Source organism: Cavia porcellus, unplaced genomic scaffold, assembly GCF_034190915.1.
Source record: "Cavia porcellus strain 051 isolate PalLab524CR breed Dunkin Hartley unplaced genomic scaffold, mCavPor4.1 scaffold_26, whole genome shotgun sequence".
Lineage (NCBI taxonomy): Eukaryota > Metazoa > Chordata > Mammalia > Rodentia > Caviidae > Cavia > Cavia porcellus.
The window spans coordinates 51,503,982-51,525,903 of NW_026947509.1; the positions used below are offsets into that span (position 1 = coordinate 51,503,982).

Sequence of the window (21,922 nt, forward strand, 5' to 3'; positions counted from 1 at the left end):
GGTTTGTTAGAGTTTCACAATAACTTTTTTTTCCTTTAGAAATATTTTGGACATTCTTAATGTCTTTAATCTTTTTTTACTCCTAAACATTTCTTATGTGATACTATAAAACATTTGTAGTGGAGAATATTTTTGCTGGTAGGTTATATGCCTGTGAAAGTACTTTCAAGCTTTGTCATTTTTGCTGTTTGTGGCTGTTGGGCTACTTTTGGATCCATTTAACTACAGTTTTGCAGTATTTGTTTAGTGTGTAGAAATGTAAGTACTAGAGAGACACAGTCCTGAACTGTGATCTTCACAGTAAGAGGAAGGATTGGGCCTACTTTTAGAGTAGTGTGTCCACTCTACTCTGCCCACCTGGTTGTATACTTAGCCATCCTAAAAAGAACTAAAGTTTTATCAAATTCTCTTAAAAGAGGCTAATTTTTTTTTTACAACTGATGTGATATTCTTTAGGGCATTATTATTATTGTTGTTGTTTTTTATTTTCAAGTAGCTTGGAATTCATTTTATCTGTTCTTGGATTCTCTTTTCTCTAATGGCTAGTTTTAATTTAGAATGACCTACAAGCCAGATATGAATCCTAAGGGCATGAATTGATACATCAGAATACCCTCTTTAATTAAGATGGCAGTGAGGACCTAGGAGAATTTGTCAGGCTGATGGCTCCATAGAGGAGGTTTTCATTTCATCTGACCCAAGTTCTGTGACAAGGTGCTCAGGACCATATAAATAAAAGGAAAATGTAGCTAATTTTTGGTGTGATTTTCATGTTTGAGAGAAGAATGTCAGTGATTAATAATGATTCAATATTTCTTTCCACAAGAAGCAAATAGTGCCAGATGTCTAGAGATGAAAAACAAAAGGTTTTCCCTGGTCATCATTAGTTCTCTGTGTACTAGAACTTTATTGCATTCAACTCATTCTGGCTATGGGTTCAACCCAGTTCTGGCTTACCCAGGAATATCTCTTCATTTTAAGTGCATCCCTTTGAATATACGGGGAATTTGAACTGTATTTTACTACATCAACTTTGTTGGGTGTAAATGTTATTCTAGACTTCAACCTTTCATGTACTATAAAATTCTGACACACAGTATTAAGAATTAAAGAACTAGAGAGGCAAATACCATTAACATTATTGCTACCATGTAGTAGGTAAGAGGATACTATTCTGTTTTTACTAATAGCCTTATGATATCTAAAATATTTGATAGACTTTAATATTAACTCCTTTTACTTTGTTGAGTATCTGTACTTATTTTCATTTTACCTTCTGGTTAATGAAAATAAATACAGGTACACAACACATCATGATTTGTAGAACCCCATCTAGAGTTTGTGTCACTCTTTTCTAACACGCCTAATATAAACAGAATAGAATGAAAGAAAGGTATTATAGAAATACTGAGGTTTATATTACTTAGTAATCAGTATTTAATAAAGAAATTTTCTGACTATGTGAACTAGGTTAACTTAACACTTAGAAATGCTATAGTTTTCCTTCTAGTTATTAGATTTAATTCATTACAATGACAAGGACTACATTACCGTGTCAAGTACTATAAAGATATGTGAATGAAAAGTTGATAATTTCTGGTTCCCTATTAATCTTATGCCTACTATAATCTAACCCTAATGATCCATCCCTAACATTTAATCCATCAATGTGTGCATATTTTCCACCTGATTCTGTCGCATGAGACTTTTAAACATGAGAGATTAGAAAAAATATAAATACCACTTTGAAGAAGATTTAGTTATAAAGCACATTAGTGGTTAATAGAAAAAACTTGCAAAAATGAAGCAATAGAGACAAGAAAGTTTAAATCACTTGTCAAAAACCATCCAGTTTTTAACACATTTCTAAATGTTACTTTTTCTACTAAGAAAATTTGTTCAACTTTTCAAAGCAGTTTGGCTGTAAGATCAGATTCATTTGGATTCTAATCCTGAATTCATTGCTGAGATGTCAGGTTTTTGGATGGAGCCATAGTAGTTATGCCTATGAATTAGCCCATAATAATATTCACTTTTCTTGGGATACGGCATTAAAAATATATAATAAAATGTAATTTATGTGAGGTGAGTAACATTAAGATGGCTTACACATATTGAATAAATGATAACACTCTTCTAAACTGTTATATTCTAGAAGTATGTTCTAAATTCTTCTATAGTGTCTGATATATTTTACTTATTTATTTGGTACCAGGAATCAAACTTAGGAGCTTGAGTTTGCCAGGCAGGCATGTGTGCTGCTGAGCTATATCCTTGGCTACCTCTATTTGATGATGGAAGCTCAATTTAAAAGCCTTTCAAGTGAAGTAATTCTAGTATTTTAAAAATGATTTACTTGTCCATATGAACTATGTGACTCTAAATAAATATTAGCTGTGATGTTGGTTCTCTTGCTCCTCAGTTTGCAATGAAAAAGTAACTAATCTTTAAAAAGCTGTGGAACTCCCATACAAAAGTCTTGGTATGTTTTTGAAAAGGTTGTAATGTGAGATATTCTTTATGTACATTTATCCATAAGCATTTATTGGACTGTTTATTACACAAGATACTGTAGATGATTACAATAGAAAGTAGGATATCTTGAGAATCATTTCACAAGGCAGGCATGATTGATGTAGAGAGAGTAAGAGAAAAAATGGTCAAAAATTAAGTAAATAACTAGCAGGGCATGATGGTGCATGTGTGTAATCATAGCACTTGGGCTCAAGCAGGAGGATTACAGTGAGTTCAAATCCAACCTGAACTACAAAGAGAGAACTTGTCTCAAAAAAGCAACAAAAAATTATGTAAGGACTACAAAGTCCTAATAAAATTCCCGAGGGATTGCAGCATCACAAGCTTATGAACATGGTATGAAGCTTCCAAGCGAACTTTTGTCATTTTGATGGTCATAGTTAAGACTGTTCTTTAAGAAGTAATTAAATTTAACCTGAGGAGATTAAAATCCCAAGAGGTTGGGTGTGGTGGCCCATGCTGGTAATCCTAACACTTGGGAGGCTGAGGCAGGAGAATTTCAACCCGGTAGGAGTTCAAAGGCAACCTGGACTACACCTTGACACCTCATCTCAAAAAAACAATACTACTAGTAATTATAATAATAAATAGTAAATAAATAAATAATAAGGTTCCAAAGAGGAAACTGCTGGAGCCAAATCAGAAATGAGGATGGATGAAGCCTGTGAAGGATAGAGGGGTCTAACGTGGCAAACACGGGCCTCACTGAGAGGCTGCCCCGACCCTGAGGTAAACTCGGATGCCTTTGAATGGGCATGGATGGGAAAAACTAGACTACTGCGCTGAATATTTAATATCATATTTAATGTATTTTACTTCTTGCATAATAACAGGGAGTAAAATGCTAGTGGGTGCATATGGAGATGATTTAGCTAAGTAGGATTTTTTTCAAAGGTAGTTGTGCATCCAAGAATTAAAAAGAGATGACCAAAACTGAATAAGGGGATTTTTTTTTAAAGCATAGGTTGAAATGACCCACAGGCATGAAGATGGAGACTTTCAAGATGGCTTTCAAGATAAAAGATAAATTTCTAAACATGATCTAGAGTCCACTCAATGTCCTTTCCAAAGGACTCTCCATGACTTCCCTTTCCTGTGTGTTTGTAAACACCTTCTCAGGAGGTGGACACTTTTTAACATTGCTCATCTGCGTAACTCCTCCTACACTACAAGACTCCATTTCAATTTCCTCTCCACTACACCTCACCCCAACCTTCTAGACTGAGCCCCTCTTCTGTGTGTAAACAATGAACCCCCCTATAGAGCAAGAGAAGTAATTATAGCCAGTCACTGTTAAAAACTTTAGGTGCATTATTACACAAGCGTTTCATAATAACACTGTGAGATTGATACTTTATTAGTACTGCTTTACAGATAAGAGAAAAATTTTCAGAGTATAACTTCCCAATATCCATACAGACAGGAAGTAGGAAAGGTAGGCTTCCAACTCAGGCAGCCTTGCAGAGAAATCTAAGGGCTTCACCCCACTCGGGCTTCTGCACTGTCATCATACATACAATGTAAAGCCAGTTTGGGCTTCCACTAGAAACCACCCCTTTCTTCCATCAGAGTGAGCCCTTTGAGATGAAGGACAGTGTGTTTTTTCCTCCTCTATTTCCATCCTCCAGCACACTGTGAGCCACAAATAGGCATTCAGTGTATTTTCTGATCATTGGCATAACGGGTCAGATTATAATTGGACACATAGAAAAATCAGGTAGTTAAAGTTCCTTTGAAATGCCTTAGTTTCTGTTTATGTAACAGTCACTCAAATTTCAGTTAAAGAGTGCTCCTTAGGCAGCTGAACAGGGCACACACTGCTGTCTGCTGGAGCACGAATCCCCAGCCCTTGACTGCCCTCAGCTCTCTCTTCCAGCCCCTCCCCAGCCAAGACCAATCCAGGATGCAGCTCCCACCCAAAACTGCAATGACACTCAGGGTTTTAGTTGTGCTGCCTCAACCTAAATAGTTGCAAAACATGTGTCACCCTTCCATCCCTTCTGATTAGCAAATTCAAGTGTAAATTGACCTACATGTATTATCTGATGGAAAGAATAGTTTTGAGTTTTTTTGGTAAAGGTTGTGTGGATTTGTTTTCCACCTACTGATGCAAGCTTTGAGACTATCTTTCTCTTTACTCTTTTTTTGAAAACCAAATTCTCCAGGATTCTGGTAATATTGTGTTAAGATAAAGGTCACTGTATAGCAGGTTCTCTCATCTTCTTTTTTTATGTGTATCCGGGTGATATGACATCGGAGGCTATTTTTTTAAAGAAATAAATAATGAATTATTATAGCATTTCCTGCAAAAAATGTAGCTCATTAGTAATGTAGACTCTATCAGCTTTGACTCTGAGCTCAACTATCTCATGCTTAGTTTCCCAAAAGGAAAAGAATTTCTTACTTTGCTCAGTATTTTTATAACTCTGACTCTGCCAAAATAGCTTTTTTGAGTATTTCTTTATACTTTGAAACTTGTACTGATTTAGTTTTAGGTCATACACTGAAGGTTATACTACGTGCAGCTGAAAGAGATCTGATTTTAGCTTTCGCACAGCCTATTTCATTTTGGAGTGATTTCCTGCAGTCAACACCAGCTAGTGTCCCTAATTCAGGATTTGGATTTTCCCAAGATGCACCTTTTCTTCTGTCATTGACCTTTGTGATTTTTACCTACTGGCCAAAGAGAGTTGACAAGACCTCTGATCATCATGTGTGTATATTGTTGCTTTAAAAAAAAATAAACATGTTTTAAACTGCCTATTTTTTGCCCTGAATATTGTATTTAACATTTAAATCTTGAAAATTAAAGTAGAGGACAAAGATTGAACATTCAGACTATTTGGTCAAATCTATAAAACATTCATGCCAGTTTTAGAATTGACTTACCCTTTAATGGGTGCATTCAGAGGGGGACAGGCTTCCCAATTTTGTCATTAATCTGCACTGCTATCATCAATATCAGCATTATAGCATTAAATCCATAGAACTGTTTACACAGAATGTTAAAATTTAGTTTTGAGGGATTTTTGTCCAGTTGTTTTGTAACATGGAGAAGGAATAGAGGGCAACATGTTTGAAGAGATGAAGACTAAATTTGTGAAGAACAAGAAAAAATGAAGGCAAAAGGAAAAATCTCAGTAGAGAAGACCATTAGCTAACACTTGGCATAACACAATTCACTACACACTGTTTACCCCTCACCTGCCATTGTATCCGTATCTATGAAAGACACAGAAACCAAGTAAGATATTTATATGAGCTGAAGAAATATCAAAAACATCTTTGCAGAAGCATAAAGTTGTATTTATTCTAGAGATGGAGAAATGAATGGGTTTGAAGAATATGAGTGAGATTTTAAATTTTTTTCAAAGAGAGTATTTACAAATCCTCATCAAGTAGGTAGTAGTTATCAAGTAAATTTTTAAAATGATATCCAAATAAAGTCCTATATGTCATCGTGATTTCATGCAAGATAGCTGAAGGTTTTTGTTGGAGAGACTGAGATTATTTATTCGAGTAGCTTTTCTGCAAAACAGTTTCTATTTGCAGAGCACACTGGGATTTTGAACGTGGAAATAGCTTTTGAGTGACCTAACAAGTGTCTTCTCCTTTCTAATTATTGCAAAATAGCAAAGCTTAACTCATAATACCATTCATCTAGGACTCAGCCTCCTGCACCCCCATGAGGAATGCACAGGGTAGAAGTAGGTGTTCTCAGGGGAGGTTTTCCTCTTTGTGAATAACCAGGGAACCCTTACTTCATTTGCATAATCTCTGACCAACAACCAGTGTCAGAGATTATAAATCAATTTTATTGATACAACTTTATGAAGTTTATTAAACCCTTTCTGTTACCTGATACTTTTTAAAAATTTCATAAAAGTATGCCAAATATGGGAAAGGAATAAGACGCTCAAGATAATTTATCTGTCCAAAAGCTTCACTGATAATTGAGAGTGGTCCTTTTCATTTTCAAGACTTTCTCAATCCAGGAAATAAAATTATAAGGGAAAATGGCTTCCCAGATCATCCCACAATCTATTGCTTTGCATGCTAAGAGAATTAAGGGACAGCTAGCCATTTGGTTAGTAGGATGTAACAGCAGTTTTTCATACTCAACCATTGATATTTATTGCTGTCCTTACTAGAAGATGCTGCTATTAATGGTGATAACTGTCTGATAAGTATGACTATGGAGATTTGTGGCGGGGCTTCTGTCCTCCGTGTCCATGGGGAAATTGGTGTTTGATTTGCAGCTATGTGTAAGATTTGCAGAGCTTGTGCCTGCTGGTCACTGCCTCAGACCTTGTCACTGCTAGTGACTCTGGCAGACCTGAGGTTCACCCTCAGCATCTCATATACAACAGACACTGTTGCCCATGCTACTCTGATGCATGATAGTGCAATGATGAAAGCAAAAAGAGTGAACTGCTAATCTGCCCTCTAAATTTTAACTCTTGATCATACAAGGTTTGAAGCATGTTACAAATTTTTTCTTTCTCTTTTTAAATATTTTACTCACCAAAGTCGACTTCAATATTAACAAGCATATTTCTTTATTCCCTATGTATTATTTCATAACTCAAAACTACATATTTGTCCAAACTTTGTAGATTAATTTTTATACAATTTAAATTGCTCCACACATGTATTGATGTATCTGTGTGTGTTAAACTGGGAGCATTTTTGTCTGACTTTAAAAAAACTTTTAAAATTAAATAAGTTTTTTATTCTCTTCCTTCTTAATCATGCTGGCTATAGTTTGATTTTGTTTTGTTTTCCTTAGCTTTACTTACATACCAGGCAGTGTGTTTTATGAAGGACAGCACAAGAAAAACCTATCAGTATATTTTTTTTTTCTTTTGTGCTTTGCCAAGCTTTTACAGAAGGGCTTGCGACAAATAACTAAGCAGACATTTGACGTGATCAATGGGTTTTCTTTCTCGAACAATAACTGTTATTAACTGGAAACTAGCCTATTTTAGAGTCTGTATTTGGACTTTTATCATCACCACTGATTAACATCAGTAATTTCAGACTAACACACTTCTATTGTTGATTTTCTTGCTCCTAGTCTATTGTATAGCACATCACAAGAAAGCTATCTTTCCAAGGATTTAATGACATCATGGAAGGTAAATAAAATACTCAAAAAAAAGACATTCTTGTCCTTAAAAAGTGTTCTGGTGATCTTGTTTTATAGCTGCATAAAATTATCTAAGGCAATAGTCCTTGCTCTCTTTGGCACTAGGGACTGGTTTCCTAGATGACAGTTTCTCCACAGACTGGGGCTGGGTAGGTGGTTTCAGGATTATTCAAGTACATTATACTTATCGTGTGCATTATTTGCTATGGCTGTTACAGTGTAATACGTAATGAAATAATTATATAACTCATCATAATGCAGAATCAGTGGGAGCCTTAAGCTTGTTACTCTGCAACTAGACAGTCCCATGGAGGGAAGGGGAAACAGTAGAAACTGAAGTGTGATTTTATTTCCATTATACTCCATGCTTTCACTTGGCCTGGCATCAGATGCAGCTTGGCATTTGCTCGTCATTGTTAGGTATTGCTATGAGCCTTCAAGCAATTGCTTTATTATGGTCTCTGCACAGGCAGGTCTCTCTGCTAAAATGTTAATCTGCATATATAGACTCATCTCAGCACTAACATCACTGCCTCAGCTCCATCTTAGATCATCAAACATTAGATTCTCACAAGAAACTGCAGCCCTTGCATGTACAGTGCACAGGAGGGTTGAAGCTCCTCTGAGCATCTAAGACCGCCACTAACCTGATAGGAGCCAGAGGGTAAAAAAACCTTTCATATCTCAACTGCCCCTCACCACCTGCTATGCAGCACGGTTCTGAAGTGAGTGTTAGGAAACACTGGTCTAAATGTTGTAAAGGTGTAGTGAACACAACTCTAAATTTTACCCATATTATGTCATGTGGCCAACAATAAAATTCAATCTATTCTTAATATTTGCTTGTACAGAAATGAAACAATAATGTTATCATGTATTTTTAACAAAGAATAAGTAATAGGATAAATTATAAATTATAGTTTTACTTCTTAATTGATAAGTAGTGGTTATGACCACACAAAGTATTTTTAATGAAACATGACTTAGTTAAGATTTTTGTTTTAATATTGATATTTCATTTCCATTGTTACTTCTTAGCTTGAGATTGTATCTCTCATTTGTGAGAATACATAAATTCTGTTTATAGAAGGCAAGCTTTGTGGAATAAAGGTAAGGTTTATTCTAAGTCCTTCCTGCATTTCAGAGATGACTACAGAAATTTAGATCTGTAAAATAACTTTGAAATAACTTCATGCTAAGTCATTTCTTTTAGAGACAATAAAGCGAAGACCAATAGGAACTTAGCAATAATATCACTATGACACAGTACATTATTTGCAAAAACATCATTAATACATTATTTTCCTGTGGTCTTCTTTTTCTATACTTTAGGACCTTCAGGTGTAACAAGAAAATTCAAGCTGATTTGCATCTTCCTTTCTAATAAACATGCTGGATGCAAAGATTTATTTCAGCCAATTGTCAATAAAAATGTAATATTATGACAAATTACGATATCAACCCAGAGTTATGAGCAAATAAGAACAATAAAATATTGGCATATCTAAAATTAATCTTTGGAACAGATTGAATACAACTTGTTAAATAAGCCTAAATTTTCAATGGCTCTAATATAAGAGGGGTCTATTGTCTAAACATGAAAACTTCTACAATTAAACCAATCAATATCAATCAAAATAAAATTTTAAAAATTACATTACATGCAATTTATTTTCACTGAGGTTATTTTATACTTGAAGTAACATACTAAATTAGCCATTCTTACTCATGTATTTTGGTGATCTTTTTAAGAATTGTAGCCCATGTGTTTTCATTCAGCAAACTCCTCTCACTAGATGGCAGGAATAGAGTGCACTATGGATGGAGTGTGTAAAATCTCTAGCCGAATGGTATGGGAACAAAGGACTACTCCCACCCTGGCTGCTAATCTCTCCCACCTGAGGAAGAAGTGCTGTAAAAACCCCACTCCTTGACCTCTCCTGCTTTCATTTCATTTAAATTTTGTAATTTTAGAAACAAAACAAAAAGCGTAGAAATGATACAGAATTTAAAAATAATAGGAAAGTAACAATAGTTAATATATTGCATATTGTTACCTTAGAAGCAGTTGTTCAGATTACAAGATTAGACATGAAAAAAATAATCTAACAATGAAAGCACAAACATTTCTTTCTGATGAATTTACAGAAATTATTGGTACAGTATAATATACTGAAGTTTCCAAAAGTATGCTGGTCAGCTAGATTTGGGAATCACTGCCGTAATTAATATAGGCTTTCCCAGGCTAGGAACACTGCCATCCAGTGAGATTCTTAGTAAGGATTTCTGATTTATTTTCACAGTTTGGAAAATGATGCCTTTTGAGCCTCTCTTGAAAACGTATAGTACACATCAGAATACTGAGATCACTTGAACATACTTAGAAGATTTTTTTTGAGAGTCAATATGTGTAGTTCAATAGCTAAGAACTGAGCTGTGGGGTGAAAATTGGATTTTAAAGCAGCTCTGCCACTTGCCAGCCATGTGACCTGGGCACATAGCATCACTTTCATTCTGTCTCAATGCACAGTGCCACCAAATAGAAATCGTAACGGAAGAGATCTGCCATGCAGCGAGTGATTTGTGAAGGACACCTGACATTTTTCCTGCTATTACTACCAACTTGTATCTAATCTAGGATGTTACAAATTTATACAACTGTGGAAGATTTTATCAGAATATCTACTAACATCTTAAAGGTTATCCAAGGTCATGAAACAGAGTTTAAGAAATGTCTTGCTAATGATTCAAGGTAGTCTAAACACTTTGTTTGACTCTTACGAGCAGTTATGGATAACTATTGCCTCAGTTTATCTTTTATTGTCTTGCTTAGTTGATGTTTCCAAAATTGTATTTATGTGGCTCCTTATAGCACTGATTAATTTGTGTTATATCAAGTAAGTTAGTAGAAAAATGGCCTTTTCAAAATAGTAATAGGAACGATACCAGCTGTGTATCACCCTATTATAAGACAGAGCTTAACACACTACATTCATCCACCAAATTCAATTCACAATCTCTTTTGTAACTAAAGTTTTATTAGAAATCAGTTATGCTCGTTCACTCAAGTACTGTCTAAAGTTGCTTTCATGGTGTTCCAAATACCATATGATCCATAAAATCTAAACTATTTCCCGTGTGGACCTGGTTTTTTTTTAAAAAAGTACACTGATCTTTTTGATTTAGACTCAAGTTATTCTTCCTCTATTTTTCCTTCAGTTGAGCTGACACCAAATCCTTCTTCCATACTCTTGAAGGTTACAAATTATTTTAGACACTGGTAGATAGTAGATCCTATTTCACTTGCAGAGGTCTCAGAATTCTTTTCTCACATCTAAATTTAAGAAAGCCTGCAGATTTGCTATCTTAAATGTGTTAAGTATTTAATGATGGTCATTATAAACATATTGCTTTGCAGGACTGACTCAGAAAGCTACAGCTTTGCTCTTTGTACTGTTTTATAGTCAAAAAACTTACTTAAAATTTTCAGATGAAATAGGTAAGAGATCATAAAATTCCAACTTTTTTGCATAACAATTTAAAATTTACATGCAATGTAATGCACTATAACATATATTTAGTGTCATATTGACAAGTGAAATTATTTATACAGCCTGATTACTTTAGTATTCAGGCCTTCATTACATTTCTGAATTAATGTTCACAACTTACAGTTTGATTCAGTTAAATATCGCAAAGTAGATAAGTGGTGAGTCTCATATCATGTACCAAAATATAAAAGTTGTCAAGTTAACATTCTAGGTGTTTCTAGTCTGCCACAAAAAAACACAGGGAACACATCTCTCTGATGGCAAGTAGCTTATGCTGATTGTTCTAGGTACTGGTGTAAAGGAATAAATAAGAGTAATATCAAAAAAGGGGATTGTAATGCCCTGGAAGCATTTTAGACAAAATGGGAAAGTTGGCAAATGAAAAGCTTGACTGCAGAAAAATGTCCACAGTGCAAGGTACAGAAAGTCAGAAAAGATCAGGGAAGGAGCTGAGAGCCAGATCATACCATCAAGGCCAGTGTGAAAGCTAAAATCAAAGCCCAGACAGAGTGGAGAGCATCCAGGTGTGGGGATCAGGACAATAACAGAACCAGAACTGCACTTGAGACAACATAAACCACACTAGAGCATTTAAGAATATATTTTGTAAATACGTTCACTCATTGTTTAGCTCTAAGATATTTTATCCCTGTTTTATAAATGACACTCAGAGTAGTTTATGCTTTTGTTATTGTCACTACAGCTGCTCCCATTACACCTCACCAGCTTTAGTCAGTTCACTAAGCATTTTATGTAAGTGACTTGGAACAAACAGTTTGGTTTTGTTTGAAATGTGTATTTCTTATATTCCACTGAACAGATGTTGAATACATGTCCATTTCATCTTTTGGTCCCTGTTTTTTTTTTTTTTTTTACAGAAATGTAATGCAATGATAACATGAAGAAAATTCTTCCCCTGCTCCACTGAGCTTACTGGTTTCATTGTAAAAATACCAGTACCAAAAGCAGGCCAGGAACATTCTCATCTAATCAAAAAGATGAACTGCATTCTGAAGGCAATGAGGATTAAACAGAATTATTTTTGTAAACGGGGGTTATCTGAAAATTTCTAATCAATGAAATCCAAACTTTTAAAAAGAATCTATAGGTATTTCAATATGTATATATGCAAAGTCTTATGTGGCAGCCATAAAAACTTGTGGCAATAAGCTAATGAATTAATTTTTCTTTATAGCAAGAAACTAGCCACAGTTCTCTGAAACTCCACTAATTTGCATTGCATGCTAACTTTACTCTTCTCTACTAAATATGACAGAGGTATATTAAAGTTGTTCAGTTTAATTTTCTCCAACAATAAAAATAAAATTGCTAAAATAACAAATCTTTGACTGTTGAGACTTAGAAAGCTTCGTTAAGAAGAAAAAGGACAATCACAGTGAATTTTCTTTTAGTAAATGGGACTCTAAGATATTCACACTGAAACTAGATTCTAAAATCAAATATTCAAAACCTGTGAGCTAAAGTTATTCAGCAACCAATCTGTTTTTGGCAATATTCTTATTAAAGAGTAAGGTTTCATCTCTCTAAGTAAGTATCTAATTAACTAAAAATACTGCCCATTGTCATTCACAAAGTAACCACAACTTGAGTGCAAAGTTGGTACATTTTGGAGATGTAACATAAATTGCTTTCAAATTTCTAAAAGATCTGTGTTACACAAGTTCAACATTTCAAGTAATTCTACTGGAAATAAATATGCCTCGATTTAGGAAATGACTTATGAGTAATATATCCCATTGTGAAATATTTAGTCTTTACAAGTGGATAAAGGGGGAGAAAAGGATCTACTGTGAAACTGTGAAAAACTATGATGGCATTAATAGACATAAAAGCAAACCCACATAGTGGGTGTGTTTTCATATACTGCGTTGTTCCCTTTCGTCTCATAAAAATATGGTGAAATATAATTATGAATGCCCCTGCTTCAATGGAAAAATTCAGGCTCAAGAAGTCTAACCCACCAAAGGAAAAGAGCAGCATTTGATGGGAAGATTTAACCTCCAAATATGCTTATTCTACATTATCATGGTACCACATTCCACTGGGAGCTAGCACTAAAAGTTTCTGCACATAGTTACAAAATTGTCAGTGCTTCTTCTGTCAGTGCTTGCCTGAAATCAAACACTAAAGTAGAAAGTTCTATCAAGGAATACTCGGTCAAAACTTTTTAAATTAAAATATACTTTCATGTATTGCCCACGAGCCATCTCAATATATTTTCTTGCAATGAGGTAGGCATTAAATAATTAACTATAAAATGTGGTGGAAAATTAGTTTGGCCTCAAAATTGAAAATATATTTTTATATTAACAATTATAAACCACTTGATATTACTTTTTTAATTACTCCCTCTTCAAAGCATATCAAAGTACAATGTTACTGCCAAATGAAGAACAGCATTCAAATCTCAGAAATTTTTGCCCAAAGAAGTATTGAGCCACGCTAAAAAGGAGTTTTTAAAGTGTCATCTGATTGCAACTCAATACAGCTGCATTTATTTGTCCCAGTCTGATAACTCCCACCTGTAAGACTCTGAAAGATCCTGAATCTTATCATTCATGCCGTGTTAGCAGATTGAATTACTACCCTCCCTGCTTTATATTACTACTTACCCCCAGTGTGTTCTGTGTCAGGTTCTTTGAGTCTGTAGAATTCTTGTGATATGCTTTCTCTTAGTGCTACTTGACCTTGTTTTAATACCATGGTAGATGACTAGCTATAAACTGACACCGACAATCTGTCCTTTCCAATGTCACCAGGAAATATGGCTTTGTTTTGTTTTGGTACATGTTTGCAGTACATAGCAATTACATCCATCATGAGGAATAGGTACATGTACGTAACACATTTCATTTCTTTTTTCATCTCCTACCACTCCCCTTCCTCCCTACTCCTTCCAATTTTGGCCCTCTTCCCATTTGCAAAAGCTCTAGTGTCACATTTTCTCTCTCTTGTTTAGTTCCTTTTCTCATTGCTGAGACAAAATACCTGACACCCAAAGTTGAAAGAAGAAAGGTTTATTTGCCTCATAGTTTGTTCAGGTTACTGTCCATAGCTGGAAGGCTCAAGACAGGGTGTCATGGGAGAGGATACTGCAGAGGAGAAACAGTTCATGCCAGGCAGAAGGCACCAAAGCTGCAAAATAACACACTGATATTTTCTTAATAAGTGTAATTTGCATACCAAAAAAAAACATTTGTTATTGCGACTAAAATATATTTTTGCTTGCATTCTCCTTGTCTATGTTTTATTTTTTATGCTACTTATATTTCAGAATGGCATTTTATTGTCATGAGATTCCTTGAAACATTTTTCAAAATTTCTTCTACTCATCATCAGTTTATTAGAATAGGACATGTAAAATTGTAAAACCACTCCCTTTTAAGCATATGCTAAAATATATTTATCTAAAAATTTTTCAATGAAAAAAGGCCACTAATGTATTGGTACTGTTTCAAGTACAATGATGAATTTTCAAGAATGTGTGAACTTTTTAAGATTATTAATAATTTTAAGGTTTGCACTTTGTTTCCCATTCTTATATGTTACTTTGGCTCAGATTATATGGAAAAAATAATATTATTTAATTATATTATTATATGGAAATAATAATATTATAATAATATTTTAGCCTTTCATCCAATCATTCAGGCCTTTCTTATAATAGTACCATCAGTTATTCCTACAAATATTGCTTTAAACAATAAAACATAGATATCTTAACTTATATGTCATCATTTAATAAGAACAATAATGTATCATATATTGTGTAGTAGTACATTTACTAAATATCTGAATAAATAATTTAAAATTTCACATATTTTTATATATTTATCTTCCAAGTTAATTATAAATAAGTGGAAAATATGTACACCATACAATCATTTTCCAGTGATTACATGTTCAGTACATATGAAATATTTTTTGGCAGACACACTAGAAATAACATGCCTGAATATTTTATCAAAATACCAACTCTTCCAAAAAAATTGAAACAACTATTACTTAACTTGTAAATCAAACGAAACCACCAGCTACATTGTCTAGCCAGTTGAGGCAGTTATAAAAATTATTCATCAAGTTTTTCTGTTTGCTTCAACAGTATTAAGATTCTTAAAATCATAGATTCCAGATCTATGTCTATAATTTGATAAGAATCATAGTCTTAGTATTCTAAATATGCTCCAATCCATAGGGAAGATCACTGAAGAGGTCATCACAATCTCATTAGGCCAAGAACACCAAAAAAGTATTTCAGTCAATGATGCTATGTGTCAACGTTCAGATGATTACAAATTTTGATTAAAATCTATTGGGTTCGTTGATTATTAGGCTACAACTGCTGCATGCAAATTGCTGGCTACAGAAGTGGCAGTGGATGCTAAATACTCTTGCACTTTGTAATTTAATGTATATTTTAATGAAGTGAACAGTGAGATTCCTGACAGGCATCAGCAACTTTGAAATAGAGTCTTCCAAATTTCTTATACAGTTGGAAAGCAATGAGATTTGTTCCATAAAGTGACAAAATTTATGCCATAAATTATCTCAAAGAAGAGTGCTTCATAAAGCACTATTTTTCATTTGTTGAGATCAGATTTTTAAAAGTTGTTTAATGGGATTTTTTTTAAAGCAAACTGTACCATATTTTCTTTGATAATTTTTGCCCATTACCAAAGAAATGAAGTACCTAATGTCATTTGATCAGCAAGAAAGTCACTGATATAGTTAGTGTGCTAAGACTTCACATTTAAAATATATCTCATCCATTTATGCTTTCAGCTTTCAACAGTATTCTCAGAGGGTTTTCTAGGAATCAAATCTTGTATGCAGAATATTTAGGATGCCGAATATTGTGTGGTGTGTTCTAACTCATTCTTTAGGAAAATAGACATGTTTAAAATTAAGGCTTTTTCCCAAAAAAGGTTCAATATACTAAATTCCTTTTGTTTAATAAGAAAGCATTAATCTTGATACACATTATGAAACATGACTACCTCTGTCTCAGGCTTTTTAGCAACTCCTCTGCATGTGTTTTTGTCTTAAATTTAGTTAACACAGTATTTTCTAGCACAATAAAAGTCTGTAATTATCTGCAGCTAAATAAACTAGTCAATAGAGTGCTTGAAGATTGACTTACCTGTGATCAACAAAGCAAATATTATGAATTTTAAACAACCTAGAGAGAATGAGTTTATGTTCATTGCCACAGTATTGGAACCCAAATAGTTATTTCATGATTCACAGTCAGAAACCCATTTCCACCAAGTACCCTTTATTATATTAAATAAAATACAATAAAATTTCTCATCGAGTTACAACCCAGTTTGTGCATGATGAATACAGGTGAACAGAGAGGTTGACAGCAAATAAGAAAACACAAATTCTGCATAAATGAGTATTCATTTTAGTTACCAAATATTGACTGCATGTATATTACATACTGAGACACCTTTGAAGAGCTGAGAATTCAGCAATGAAGAAGATATTATAAGAAACTTAAAATTATATGAGGATAGCAGACCAGAACAAATAATATAATAAAAAGAAATGAGTAAGATAGTTTCATAGGTTGATGATGGCTTTTGAATGGTCAGCATGATGGACAAAGGTAAGTAGGACTGGGTTACGTTGGTGGTCAGGGAAGACTTCCCTGAGAAGATGACATTTGGGTTCACATAAAAAATACAATTAAAACATACAACGAATGTTTAAATTTTTAAAAATTATAGTAAAAGGCATTTTCATTACTCTTCTTAAAAATAACACACACATACCTTCAAACATAGTTATCCAATCATTCTTACCACTTTCTGAAACAGTTCTGGAAAACCTCTCTCGTGAATGTTTTTAGTTGCACCATCCAGCTGCCTGGATTCCTTATTGTTATGGTTTGCATCTAGTTATCCCCCCAGAGGTTCAGGAGTTCATAGGTGGGGCTTTCAGAACCTGATGGATCCTGGGAAGCATGATACTCATAAGTCAATTTGTACACTGATGAGTTTATAGTTCATTGTATTGTTGGACAGTGAAGCCTGCTTGGAGCAGGTATGTCACTGGGGGTGTGGCCTAAAAGCATTTATCTGCCTCTCACTTCTCTTGATTACTTTCTGCATTACTTTTCTCTTTCTTTCTTTCTTTCCTTCTTTCCTTCCTTCTTTCCTTCCTTCTTTCCTTCCTCCTTTTTCTCCTTCCTACCTTCTTTCTTTCCTTTGTTTCTGAGTGTTTTGTAGTAATTTAACCATCCACAATTACTCATTATCTGAGCCTCCTAATAGTTTGTTTCAGTGTACCTGTGATGTAATATATTAGATCAAAAGTCCTCTCACAAAATCAAGTCTTGTTAAATTTCATTGCAACCAACTACTTAACCAGATTATGTTTTGAGGGAAAATTCAATATTATTACTATTTATAATTAATTAAATTTATTAGAACATTGTAGGTATACATAATAGTCACATTCAGCATAGGAAGTTTGTACCTGTACATGATATAACTTGATTCTTTTTTCTCACCCCCCTGCCCTCTCTCCCCTTTCTTATTAACAAAAGTTTTGTTTTATTTCCAATTTTCCTTTCTTTTTTCATCATATTTCCCCATTCCATCTCATTTTAACATTTTCTTCCTATTTCACAATGTTATACATTTTAGTCCTTATGTACACTTTCAGTTTCTCATGCTAGAGAAGCATTGTGGTATTTACACATGTGCCTGATTTATTTCCCTTGAGAATATAGATTCAAAGTGCATTCATTTAGCTACAAATGTCTCAAGCTTATCCTTCTTTATGGTAGAGTGATACTCCATTGTATTAAAAAAACACATCTTTTTTTGTCCATTAATCAATTGATGGCATTTGGACTGTTTTGAAAATTTAGCTATCACAAAGTGTACTTTTATAAACATGGTATGCATATGTCACTCGGCATAATTTTTAAAAAATAATCTTGTGCTTTCAATTTTATACTTTTTAATTAATTTCAGAAAGCCATCAGTGACTAAGTGAAAACATTTTCTTAGCTATTTTCATGAGATTCATAATAACTGTAGGACGTTGATGACGTTTACTCCTATTGTATGAATTCTGGGTGTATTAAGGCAAAGAAAATATCATTTTGGATATACTGAATGGATCAATATATTGAAAATACAATTTTCTCAGCATTCACAGCTATTAAGTAAAGTAAGACTGGAACCCAAGTACTAAACATGAGTGCTTGTTTTTAATTGTCATGGTACAGTCACCCAAGCCAACTAAATGAAATGACTTGTTTCTAACTTTCCTTATTTAGAGACCTGAATTTGTAATGAACACTGAAATCCTAAACTTTGGCAAATTCCCATAATAAAATCAGTTAGAGTACTTCTCTCTTCTTTGTCACTTTCAGGCTTGAATCTATATAACAAACCTAACTTTCTAATTACTCGGTGCCTATAACTGCCACCATGAACCTACTAAGAACTTGATGTGCCATTATTTGGGCCAATATACATGCTTCTTTCAGTTATGGAAAAGTCTTATTGTACTTAAAATACAAAAGAAATGTACATTGTCTATGAGTATGTGGAAAACTATACAATCAGCCTGCATTAGTATGTCTTAGCAATCTCTTCTTGATTCTCAGTAATGACCCTACTAGCTTCCAAGTTCTCACAAAGAATATATTTGACAATTTTTCTGGGATTACTCAGTTGTTCTAGTCCACCTAGGTTACTGGTTATCAGGCTACTTTTCCATTAAAAAAAAAACTCATGGAATATTTTGCTTTTTCAAGGATTTTGGTATTGTGATGATAAACAGAAACATTGAAACACACCCAGGATTGAGAGGCAGATTTACTTACCTCAACTGGCACTGATAGGGATCACTCCCAAAATATCAGGCCCCTATCTCTTGTGGTCTATGGCTTATATGGGACAAGCAAGTGGGAAGTATGGAGGCACAATGATTTATCAATTGGAGATTGGTTTGTAAAATGTCCATTACAGTGACCAGCTAGACATCACAGTAACCAGTCATTTCTAAGAGACAGGAGCAACTGGATCTGGAACAGGAACTATTACCTGGGCAACTAACAAACTGAGGCATACTGGCTGGGGGGTGTTATTTTCTGCCACTTTCCCTCCTCTTTTAATTTCCCCCACAAATCTTTGTTGGGCATGTTACATGGAATCTTCTGAGACAAGGCGCAAATGGAATTCAGGTCTGTTGATCTAGCAAGGTAATGAGGGAGTTAATCTGACCTAGGAGCGTGTCGATGATGCCTTGGGTACTCATCAAGTATTGGTCAGCTGTTTAATTGACTGTTCTATTTTCCTGGAACAAACATCTATACAGTTTAAAGCAAAAAACACAGCTAGCAGGGGGCGGGGAAGCAAGGTCTGGGTAAGCAGAACCCAGATCAATTAACAAAAACTGCAGCTACTGGGTGCAAGGAAGCAAGGATTAGGGTTAGCAACCTGAAAAGACACAAATGTCAAAGAAAGTCCACGTGGAGCAATCCTCTGAACCATGTTTTCAGGCTTCAGCCATGTGTGGGCTGGTCAGTACACATTCTGTCCAGAGTGAGCCTTGGAGGGATTATCCAGGTAAGCTTCTCAGTGGATTTAAGATTGGATTTCTGAAATTTTTAGAGGTAGTTAATATGTACCTGAGTTATATGTGTGTGCAGGAATGCCTTCAGATATAGCTGGCCTTCTAACTGATTGCAAACTGTATGTAGTTTTACTTAATCTAGTTTTTAAATTACCTCTGCAAAAACGCATGCCCATTGTCACTGTCAGTGACCAAGGGTAGGCCATATCTATGGAGAATTTTTTACAGCAAGACCCTACAAACTTTTATTGTTTTACCAGTAGAGATAGGGAATGAGAGATTGGGGCTGGTGACACAGATGCTGAAGCCTGAGGTGTATGCATGGATATGGGTGCCAATGCAGTGTCTTGACTTTACAGAACATACAGTGTGGGCAGATCTGGTTCTGCATTGTTAGCGGCAGGCTTCCAAATAACAGTTTGCTGTATAGATCATCCCTGCAGGAGACTTTTAGCCAAAACAGTTTTGTTCATGGTGACCACAGTATATCTATCCTGTCAGACTTAATTCCTAACAGAATTGCTTCCATCAGTAAACAGGATATACTCAGAACTTGTCATGAAGTCCACTTTTTAGAACAGTTCATCCCAGTACAGCATGTGACACCTGGGATGTTAAGTTTCAGTCTAAGGTGTTTGCCAGCTTTCTTGATCAGAAGGACAGCGGTTGTTGGCATGGAGGCAAAGTGGGAGGCATCCCTTAGAGGCTATTGCATGCTCCCAGGAACAGACAGTCTGAGAAAGCATACAGAAGCCAGCATCTCCAAGAAATTTGCTTAATTTCTTTTTTGTAACTAATTCCTATCAGATATTATAGCAGAACTTTTGAGTCTTTTCAGCAGGCAGATTGAATGTAGAGACTAGCTGACAGAAGCCTGTAAGGCAGAAGAAATTAATTACTTTTTAGGTCCAGAAGGTGTACTAGCAGGCTGTTGGTGGCAGAAGACGGAAGCAACATGTGTGAAGGGCGAGCACAGCAGCATTGTAGCTTGCAGGTCTTGAACTGGCTTTACAAGCAGAAAGGCTGTACTGTTTGATTTAGGTGTGAGTTTCCTTGGAACAAACCTTGATCACCAAAGGGGCATGATTGATAGCAAGCCCTAGGGGTGATCCCTTTGTACATAATTCTGGAAGTATGTCTTCCAACATTTCAGGACGACATACTTCCTGACAAGTATCAGGCATTTCAGACTGCCATCCATGCTATTATTCCTCCTAGGATACAGTCAGAGTCACTACAAAGTCCAGGACAGTACACCTGAGTGTGAGAGGCTGGTCATACCCCGGGAGAGGTATAGGGCACTCATACAGGAATTCATATTTGATAAAGTGTGCATCAGTCTCACAGGATCTGCTTTGAAAGAACTTCTTTTGCAGAGGCTTCAGTAGGAAACTTCTGTAACTGTAGACATGTTTATTGGCCTTTTTACTCTCTTTGAGATCTGCTAGAAGAGCAGTGCAGTTCCTACAGAAGGCTTCATGGCCTTCTATGTCATTACAGTCCCAGTTTGTACACACTTGGGGGAGGTCTGTGTTCACCCAAGCATCAGAATTAACCACAGTGGTGAGGACTTTTGACTTTAGCCACACTTGGGCCCCTTCTAAAATATAATGGTATCCTCCAGTGTTAACCAGAGCCAGAAGGAGTTCTGAAACGCAGGAGGCTGTGTTTCAGAAGATAGAACTGTGGTGGTGGCATTTCAGCTGGCTGAGCAGCTTGGGGTTGATGAATGTAAGGAGGAGGCAGGTAGGACTCAGAGTCCTTGGGCAGAACAGGATAAAGCTTTTCTGACTTGGGCTAGATCTGAAGGCCTCTCAGATGGCCTTAAGTGGATTTGTTTTGATGACACAAGTATGGACCCTAGGTGGAAGAATTTGTAACCCTTTACAGCAATTGAGGCCAAGTGAGATGGCCTTTTATCTCAAAATTTTCCCAGCTGAAGGAGCTTAAGGGGGAAAATCACAGGCAGAGGCTTTTAAATCTATAACAGTCCAAAAAGAGTGTATGGGTTGGGAATCATAGAGTGCAAGATGATGACTGCATTGTTGATGGTGTGGAAATTAATCAT

General features: G+C 35.2%; 1 protein-coding gene across 1 annotated transcript in view; it reads left to right on the forward strand.

The window, feature by feature from the left end:
* Positions 1-21,922, forward strand: part of Vwc2l (von Willebrand factor C domain containing 2 like) — a 159,420-nt gene that overhangs the window by 3,991 nt on the left and 133,507 nt on the right. The gene's annotated exons all lie outside the window — the stretch shown is intronic.